We start from the raw sequence: 9,525 nt of genomic DNA on the forward strand, positions 1-9,525 counted from the left end.
TGCAATGAGATTCTGCTGGGAGGAGAGACCTCAAAGTAGGCTGTCCTTCCAACTTGAACCTGAGGCAATGTAAGCTGGAGCTGCTTGGGTTGCACTGGGACATGAGCTTTTCTTGAAAATGGAGCCTTGGGTGAGTAAGCAGAGCTGAGATACGGGGACAGATTAACAAGGTGATAAGGACAGCTTTGATCCCTCTAGCCAGCCGTGCCTGAGGCTGGACATATGCCTTAGTCTGTGGGCATTGCTATAACAAAATACCAGAGACTGGGTGGCTTAAACCACAGACATTTATTTCTCACGGTTCTGAAGACTGGGAAGTCCAAGATCAGGGTGCCATCATAGTTGGCTTCTGGTGAGGGCCCTCTTCCTGGCTTGCAGCTGGCAGCCTACTTACTGTATCTTCACATTGCCCAGAGGAGAGAGAGAGAGAGAGAAATTTTTGGTCCTTCTTATAACAACACTAAAATCCCACCATGAGTGCCCCACTCTCACCTATACCTAATCATATCCCAAGGTCCCCACCTCCAAATACCATCACATTGGCGGCTTCAATATATGATTTTGAGGGGCATACAAACATTCAGACTTGTAAGTTATATAGACTTATAAATTAATATTTGGCTTTAGACTAATTAGGCTGAGTTCTTTGTCACTTGTAGCTGAGCTTTAACTAATAGAGAAACACATCTTGGAGACCGGCATGTTTGAGTCCTGCATGTTAAGAGTTTCCATTTGTTCCAGGATTAAAGCTTTTTCTTTCTCCTCTACCCCATTTTTCTTTCCTTCCTCCTGAGCACAGGTGTGTCCCACATTGGAACATTCTGAATCAGAGTTTTGAGTCTCATGTTGCTTTGTATACCTGCTTCCTGGATGGAAGGTAACTCAGCCAATTACTATAATAGAAAGGCTATGAAAAGGTTTAGACTAAACCCTGTTTTCATTTTCCTGCAGGTTTTCCTACACCGCGACTTCCACAGTAAATCTTTATATACCTCAAGTTTATTTTGGGCCATAAATGGTTCCATAGAATCAGTCTCATAAAGGTTACCATTACCTGCTATTTTTCAAATGGTCTGGACTTAAACATTTAGGCAACCAGAAGTGGTTTGATTATCTAGAATGCGGCAATGGATAGCCATGATTTTGCCAAAATACTCCAACTTTGCAAGATTGTTTTTACGTGTTGGTCGATAGTTAAAACCATGATGACCACTCGGCTGGCTGTTTCTCTGCGGGACTGGAGTCACTGGCAGATATTGCCAATCTTATTTCCAAAGTGGATGGGGAAAGTGGGAGGCCTCCAACATTGGATTTAGTGTGAGCTAATATGAAAATACTGCAGGTGGCGAAAGAAAATGGGTTTTGAAGTCAGTAGACTTGCATTCTAGTCCCATCCTAACTGTGTGGAAACTTGGGCAAGTCACTTTACTTCTCTAAATCTTAATTTTTTTCATCTGTAAATTGGGAATAATAATACTTACTCTATAAAGCTGCTATGAGATTTTTTTTTTTGAGATAGGGTCTTGTTCTGTTGCCCAGGCTGGAGTACAGTGGCACAATCTCAGCTCACCACAACCTCTGCCTCCCAGGTTCAAGCATTTCTCCTGCCTCAGCCTCCCAAGTAGCTGGGATTATAGGCATGCACAACCACGCCTGGCTAATTTTTGTATTTTTAGTAGAGATGTGGTTTCACCACGTTGGACAGGCTGGTCCTGACCTCAAGTGATCTGCCTGCCTTGGCCTCCCAAAGTGCTTGGATTACAGGTGTGAGCCACTGCACCTGGCCCTGCTATGAGGATTTTAAAGTTCATAAAATAGTGCCTGACAGATTAAGACTCAACAGTTTTCTTTCTCCCTCTGCCATATACATTGGGACAAACAATGGCCTAGGAATCAGGAGATGCTTCAAGCCCTGGCTTTATTCCTGATCACTATGACACTAAGTAATTCTGTCCTTTTTTCCATTGTGGTAGCAGAAACAATATCATTGTCACTGTTTTATAGATGAGGAAAGTAAGGTTTAAAGACTTAGACAAGGCTTCTCACCAGTAAGTGGAATTGGAAATTGAATCCATCTTGAAAATTAAGGCAAATCCCATTCATCTAACCACCCACCCATTCATCCCTTTATTCAGCAAGTATTTATATATGAGTATCTACTCTGGACCAGGCAACATATTAAGTGCTTAGGTTGCAACAATGAACAAAATAGTCCCTGTCCTCATGGAGCGTAATGGTCCTTGGAGTTTTTCCTTTTTAACTTGCAGAGTAATTATCAGGCCCAAAAAAGACAAGAAATGTGAAAGTGCTTTGTCAAGTATAAAGCACAGTCAAATATAAACTAACTTAATGAAATAAAGCTTGAAGACAAGATTAGGGAAAAAAGAATGAAAAGGAATGAGCAAAGCCTCCAAGAAATATGGGACTATGTGAAAAGACCAAACCTACATTTGATTGGTGTACCTGAAAGTGACTGGGAGAATGGAACCAAGTTGGAAAACACTCTTCAGGATATTATCCAGGAGAACTACCCCAACCTATCCACACAGGCCAATATTCAAATTCAGGAAATACAGAGAACACCAGAAAGATACTCCTTGAGAAGAGCAACACCAAGACACATAATCATCAGATTCACCATGGTTGAAATGAAGGAAAAAATGTTAAGGGCAGAAAGAAAGACTGGGTTACCCACAAAGGGAAGCCATCAGACTAACAGTGGATCTCTCTGCAGAAACTCTACAAGCCAGAAGAGAGTGGGGGCCAATATTCAACATTCTTTTTTTTTTTCCTATATAAAAATTTATTAAGAGACAAAACAGTTAAGCTGAAAACCTTTAAAAATAGGTCTTACTGTATTTGTGGGTATTGATCCCTGGTCATTAGGTGACAAGTGTTGGAGAAAGGGATGCCATAGGGCATAAATAATCCTTCAATGATTTTTCTTTCTTTTTCTTTTTTTTTCTGTCTTCAAGCATCTGTTTAACAAAGCACATCTTGCATCGCCCTTAATCCATTTAACCCTGAGTTGACACAGCACATGTTTCAGAGAGCAGGGGTTTGGGGGTAAGGTTATAGATTAACAGCATCCCAAGGCAGAAGAATTTTTCTTAGTACAGAACAAGATGGAGTCTCCTATGTCTACTTCTTTCTACACAGACACAGTAACAACCTGATCTCTCTTTCTTTTCCCCACATTTCCCCCTTTCCTTTTCGACAAAACTGCCATCGTCATCATGGCCCATTCTCGATGGTCGCTGTCTCTTCGGAGCTGTTGGGAACACTTCCCAGATGGGGCAGCCTGGCAGAGGCGCTCCTCACTTCCCAGACGGGGTGGCCAGGCAGAGGCGCTCCTCACTTCCCAGACGGGGCGGCCGGGCAGAGGCACACCTCACTTCCCAGATGGGGTGGTGGCTGGACAGAGGTGCTCCCCACCTCCCAGATGGGGCGGCTGGGCAGAGGCGCTCCCCACCTCCCAGATGGGGTGGCTGGGCAGAGGCGCTCCTCACCTCCCAGATGAAGGGCAGCCAGGCAGAGGCACCCCTCACTTCCCAGGCGGGGCAGCCAGGCAGAGATGTCCCTCATCTCCCAGACGGGGTGGCGGCTGGGCAGAGGCGCTCCTCACTTCCCAGATGGGGTGGCGGCTGGGCAGAGATGCCCCTCACCTCCCAGACGGGGCAGCCGGGCAGAGGTGCCCACTTCCCAGATGGGGCGGCCGGGCAGAGGTGCTCCCCACCTCCCAGACGAAGGGCTGCCGGGCAGAGGCACCCCTCACTTCCCAGGCGGGGCAGCCAGGCAGAGATGTCCCTCATCTCCCAGACGGGGTGGCGGCTGGGCAGAGGCGCTCCTCACTTCCCAGATGGGGTGGCGGCTGGGCAGAGATGCCCCTCACCTCCCAGACGGGGCAGCCGGGCAGAGGTGCCCACTTCCCAGATGGGGCGGCCGGGCAGAGGTGCTCCCCACCTCCCAGACGAAGGGCTGCCGGGCAGAGGCACCCCTCATTTCCCAGGCGGGGCAGCCGGGCAGAGGCGCTCCTCACCTCCCAGATGGGGCGGCCGTGTAGAGGCACTCCTCACCTCCCAGATGGGGCGGCTGTGCAGAGGCACTCCTGACCTCCCAGATGGGGCTGCCTCACCTCCCAGACGGGGTGGCGGCTGGGCAGAGACGCCCCTCACCTCCCAGACGGGGTGGCGGCTGGGCAGAGGCGCCCCTCACCTCCCAGACAGGGCGGCCGTGCAGAGGCGCTCCTCACCTCCCAGACAGGGCGGCCATGTAGAGGCGCTCCTCACCTCCCAGATGGGGCAGCCGGGCAGAGGCGCTCCTCACCTCCCAGACGGGGCAGCCGGGCAGAGGCGCTCCTCACTTCCCAGACAGGGCGGCCGGGCAGAGGTGCGCCTCACATCCGAGACAATGGGCAGTCAGGCAGAGACGCTCCTCACTTCCTAGATGGGGTGGCGGCCGGGCAGAGTCGCTCCTCACTTCCCAGACGGGGGCAGCCAGGAAGAGGCGCTCCTCACTTCCCATTTGGGGCAGCCGGGCAGAGGTGCTCCTCACTTCCTCCCAGATGGTGCGGCCGGGCAGAGGCACTCCTCACTTCCCAGAGGGGGTGGCCAGGCAGAGGCGCTCCTCACTTCCCATTCGGGGCAGCCGGGCAGAGGCGCTTCTCACTTCCTCCCAGACTGTGCGGCCGGGCAGAGGCGCTCCTCACTTCCCAGACAGGGCAGCCGGGCAGAGGCGCTCCTCACATCCCAGACGATGGGCGACCAGGCAGAGACACTTCTCACTTCCTAGACGGGGTGGCGGCCGGGCAGAGGCACTCCTCACTTCCCAGATGGGGCGACCAGGCAGAGGGGCTCCTCACATCCCAGACGATGGGTGGCCAGGCAGAGACGCTGCTCACTTCCTTTTCACCTTCTTGGCTCCAGCTCCTTTTCAGGCCTCTTGGCTCTTCTTTCCTGTTTGAGAAGGGGGATGCTTCCTCATCCTTGCCACCAGAGTTCTCACACCTGTCCTTACACTTTCCTCAGAAATTTCTATTCAGTGGAAATCCTGTTGCTTGGATTTCAATCTTGCCATCTTTACTGATGCTCTCTGGAGCCACTGCTGCAGAAGGGGTGATAGGCTTCAATCGTACATCATGGCAAGTAGTGGATTGCTGTCCCTGTGTGTCCGGAATTGGTGGGTTCTTGGTCTCACTGACTTCAAGAATGAAGCCGCGGACCCTCGCAGTGAGTGTTACAGTTCCTAAAGGTGGCGTGTCCGGAGTTGTTTCCTTCTGATGTTCGGATGTGTTCGGAATTTCTTCCTTCTGCTGGGGTTCGTGGTCTCGCTGGCTCAGGAATGAAGCCATGGACCTTCGCAGTGAGTGTTACAGCTCCTAAGGCAGCGCGTCTGGAGTTGTTCATTCCTCCTGGTGGGTTCGTGGTGAAGCTGCAGACCTTCGCGGTGAGTGTTACAGCTCATAAAGGCAGTGTAGACCCAAAGAGTGAGCAGCAGCAAGATTTATTGCAAAGAGTGAAAGAACAAAGCTTCCACAATGTGGAAGGGGACCCGAGCGGGGTTGCCCTCAACATTCTTAAAGAAAAGAATTTTCAAGCCAGAATTTCATATCCAGCCAAACTAAGCTTCATGAGTGAAGGAGAAATAAAATCCTTTATAGAGAAGCAAATGCTGAGAGATTTTGTCACAACCAGGCCTGCCTTACAAGAGCTCCTGAAGGAAGCACTAAATATGGAAAGGAAAAGCCAGTACCAGCCACTGCAAAAACATACCAAATGGTAAAGACCATCGACACTATGCAGAAACTGCATCAACTAATGGGCAAAATAACCAGCTAGCATCATAATGACAGGATCAAATTCACATGTAACAATATTAACCTTAAATATAAAAGTGGGCTAAATGCCCCAATTAAAAGACACAGACTGGCAAATTGGATAAAGAGCCAAGACCCATCAGTGTGCTGTATTCTATTCAGGAGACCCATCTCATGTGCAAAGACACACATAGGCTCAAAATAAAGGGATGGAGGAATATTTACCAAGCAAATGGAAAACAAAAAAAAGCAGGGGTTGCAATCCTAGTCTCTTATAAAACAGACTTTAAACCAACAATGATCAAAAAAGACAAAGAAGGGCATTACATAATGGTAAAGGGATCAATGCAACAAGAAGAGCTAACTATCCTAAATATATATGCACCCCATACAGGAGCACCCAGATTCATAAAGCAAGTCCTTAGAGACCTACAAAGAGACTCAGACTTCCACACAATAATAGTGGGAGACTTTAACACCCCACTGTCAATATTAGACAGTTCAATGAGACAGAAAATTTACAAGGATATTCAGGACTCGAACTCAGCTCTGGATCAAGCGGACCTAATAGACATTTGCAGAACTCTCCACCCCAAGTCAACAGAATATACATTCTTCTCAGCATCACACAGCACTTATTCTAAAATTGACCACATAATTGGAAGTAAAACACTCCTCAGCAAATGCAAAAGGATGGAAATCATAGCAAACAGTCTCTCAGACCACAGTGCAATCAAATTAGAACTCAGGATTAAGAAACTCACTCAAAGCCACACAACTACATGGAAACTCAACAACCTGCTCCTGAATGACTACTGGGTAAATAACAAAATTAAGGCAGAAATAAATAAGTTCTTTGAAACCAATGAGAACAAAGACACAACATACCAGAATCTCTGGGACACAGCTAAAGCAGTGTTTAGAGGGAAATTTATAGCACTAAAAGCCCACAGGAGAAAGCGGGAAAGATCTAATATTAACACCCTGACATCACAATTAAAAGAACTAGAAAAACAAGAGCAAACAAATTCAAACGCTAGCAGAAGACAAGAAATAACTAAGATTAGAGAAGAACTGAAGGAGATAGAGACACGAAAAACCCTTCAAAAAATCAATGAATCCAGAAGCTGATTTTTTAAAAAGGATTAACAAAATATTATTCTCTTTTCAAATATATTGATAGCATTGCCCATACAATGAGGTTCCACCTAATGCTGATTTGAAATTGAGAAAACACTTAACACACAGGTGAAGAGGATTAAGGAAGTTTAACAGTTTCAGTTCAAACCCTCAAGCTCTGAAAGACATCAGGACCTGAACCCAGATGTGGCCACAGGCAACTATACAGAGGTTCCTGCATCTAAACCCCAGTGCCTGAGGCCACTTCCTGGGCTGTGCTTCTCCTGCAGTGTCTGTCTTGGTGGCTGGTAGCAGCTCTCACCTTGCATCCTGGCCTTCAGACAGATGCCTTCTTTGGACCGTCTGCTGGTTCTTGTTTCTGACATCTGCCTGGTCCCTGCCTCTCAAATGCTTGGCTCTATTCCCATGCCCAGCTCCAGCACCGAACTATTCCTAAATATTAGGAAGAAAACCCAATTGTGAGAAAGCTGCATTAAAAAGCAGCACCTTCTAACTGGCCTCTGCTCATTTTGTTGGCATCTGACTGACCACCACTGGGCTGCCAGTCCATGGAGAGGGGTCTGGACTTTGACATCCGCTCTGTTTGGTAACTCATGGACTGAGCTCCCAGAGAACATCAAGGAATGATAGAAATTCTGGGATAAGCTTTGGGATGAGAGAACCACACAGGGTATGGCCTCAAGCTGGCTTGGATGGGGTTCTGGGTTGCTTTGGTTTTGTGATTAAGCCCATGTTCTGTGGAATCTCACATGAGCTGTTAAATCTGTCACGTTTTTGTGTTTCTAACAAGTGGACTTCCTCAGTGCTCTCCGTGCTCTCCTCAGGAGGACTGTGTGCCCTTTACTCTGTACCTGGCCTTCCAGCAGGCACCGAAAAAGCCCTGTGAGCTTCTCTCTGAGTGGTGGAGAACTGCACATGTATGGATGTTGCTGCTTCCTGCAGGTGTGGCAGGCCCAGAGCCCTAGGGCCTGTGTCCCTTTTGATCTGAGCTCCATGAACATGGCACCAGAGGCAGTGTGGGTGGCTGCTTTGCTCCTAGAAAGGCTGAGGTTGGGCCCTTCAGAGCCACAGCTGGGCCAGCTGCTGCTGGGCTTCCCAGCATGTCACACACTGAGGCTGCCAGCAGAGCACACTGCTCCCTCCATCCTGCCTTCAGGCCAGCAACCGAGGGGCTCTTCCAAGTTGGTTGAAATCACATCACCCCAGGCGCCTGCATGTGGTGTGACTCCTGGTGTTGCACAAAAGTCCTCAACTGGAACCTGTGCAAGACTTTTAATATATGGCTGGGAAAAAGAAAAATGAACGTTCCCAGTATTTTTCCCATTCCCATTCCCTCTTCTACCAAGAAGATTTTAAATGAAGGGGGGTGGGGGGAGCTTCATACCAGAGGCAAGTTTGCAGTGAGAATCTCTGAGTCTATTTTTGTCCAGTACCATCTGGACACAAATCAAGAATCTAATTTTTCCCACTACTTTCTCTCCCCCCCGCCCACCCTTTGTACTTTAGCTGACTCTGAGAGCATGAAGCCTGAAACCAAGTCTGGACCACAGAATTCCATTAAAACATAAAGAATAAACAGAAAGAAAATGTCACTGAGTTCCATGAAGTATTTCCCCCACCTTCAGGGCCCATGGCAGCCGGGGCCCTGGAACTCCTCCTTCAGGACCTTCCAGATGCACCAGAAGGTGCAGTGAGGCTGGGTGCAAAGCACAGTGGCTGGTCCCTCCTGGTGCCACTTTGTACCTGGAGCTGTGGCTGCAGTGTGCTCTGAGCCCTGGGGCAGGGATATAAAGTGCAGCCATGTGACAGTCATTAGCCAACCTTCAGTAAGTGCCAACAGACTGCCAGTGGGAAGAGGTCGGTCTGTGAGACCTGGAAACCCTCTCAGCTTAGCAGCTTCACCAAAGTGACAGAGACCCTTGAGGCAGGCCTGAAATACCAAACAGTTCCTTCCCTGTCTTGGACTATTTCCCCTTCTCCTTCATGGCCAATGCTCCTGGTCAGCCACAACTTAAGATATTAATGCAGTGGATTTTCTTAACATTATACTAGTGGGATTTGGGTGGATGGGTAGATTTCCTTTAAAGTCATTCGTGTCAGAGGACTTTGGCTTGGAAATAAAGTACCTGAAGTTCTAGGCCTGATCTTCTGTATAAAAATGAACAGATTTATTCAGGAGCCTGAATGTTGGAAACTTAGCTCTAAGTTCTGTTGGTTCACCTAACATAACCAGACAAAGATGAATGTGGGGGCTTTGTTTTTTGTGTTTTTAATTAGTTTTATTTTTATTGATACATAATAGATGTACAAGTTTTTGGAGTACATGTGGTAATTTCATACATTTGTATAATTTGTAAAGATTAAATCAGTGTAATTGGTATATCTATCACCTTAAATATTTGTCCTTTCTTTAGCTAGAAACATTCCAATTATTATCTTCCAGTTATTTTGAAATATAAAATAGACAATTGTAAGCTAGAATCACCCAATTGATCTGGATTTTTTGGTTGCTTTTAGGAAGACGGGTCTGAAGAAGCAAGGACTGGCAAGTCTGATCCCCCGCTCTGATT

The 9,525-nt window shown here is 47.7% G+C and overlaps 1 long non-coding RNA gene across 1 annotated transcript; it reads right to left on the minus strand.

The window, feature by feature from the left end:
* Positions 1–302: 302 nt before the first annotated feature.
* Positions 303–8,695, minus strand: LOC107967856 (uncharacterized). Its single transcript, XR_001708591.3, has 3 exons — positions 8,575–8,695; positions 7,257–7,387; positions 303–399 (listed from the first exon to the last, which is right to left on the minus strand). It is a non-coding gene; the product is annotated as an uncharacterized LOC107967856 (long non-coding RNA).
* Positions 8,696–9,525: the final 830 nt, after the last annotated feature.

Source organism: Pan troglodytes, chromosome 1, assembly GCF_028858775.2.
Source record: "Pan troglodytes isolate AG18354 chromosome 1, NHGRI_mPanTro3-v2.0_pri, whole genome shotgun sequence".
NCBI lineage: Eukaryota > Metazoa > Chordata > Mammalia > Primates > Hominidae > Pan > Pan troglodytes.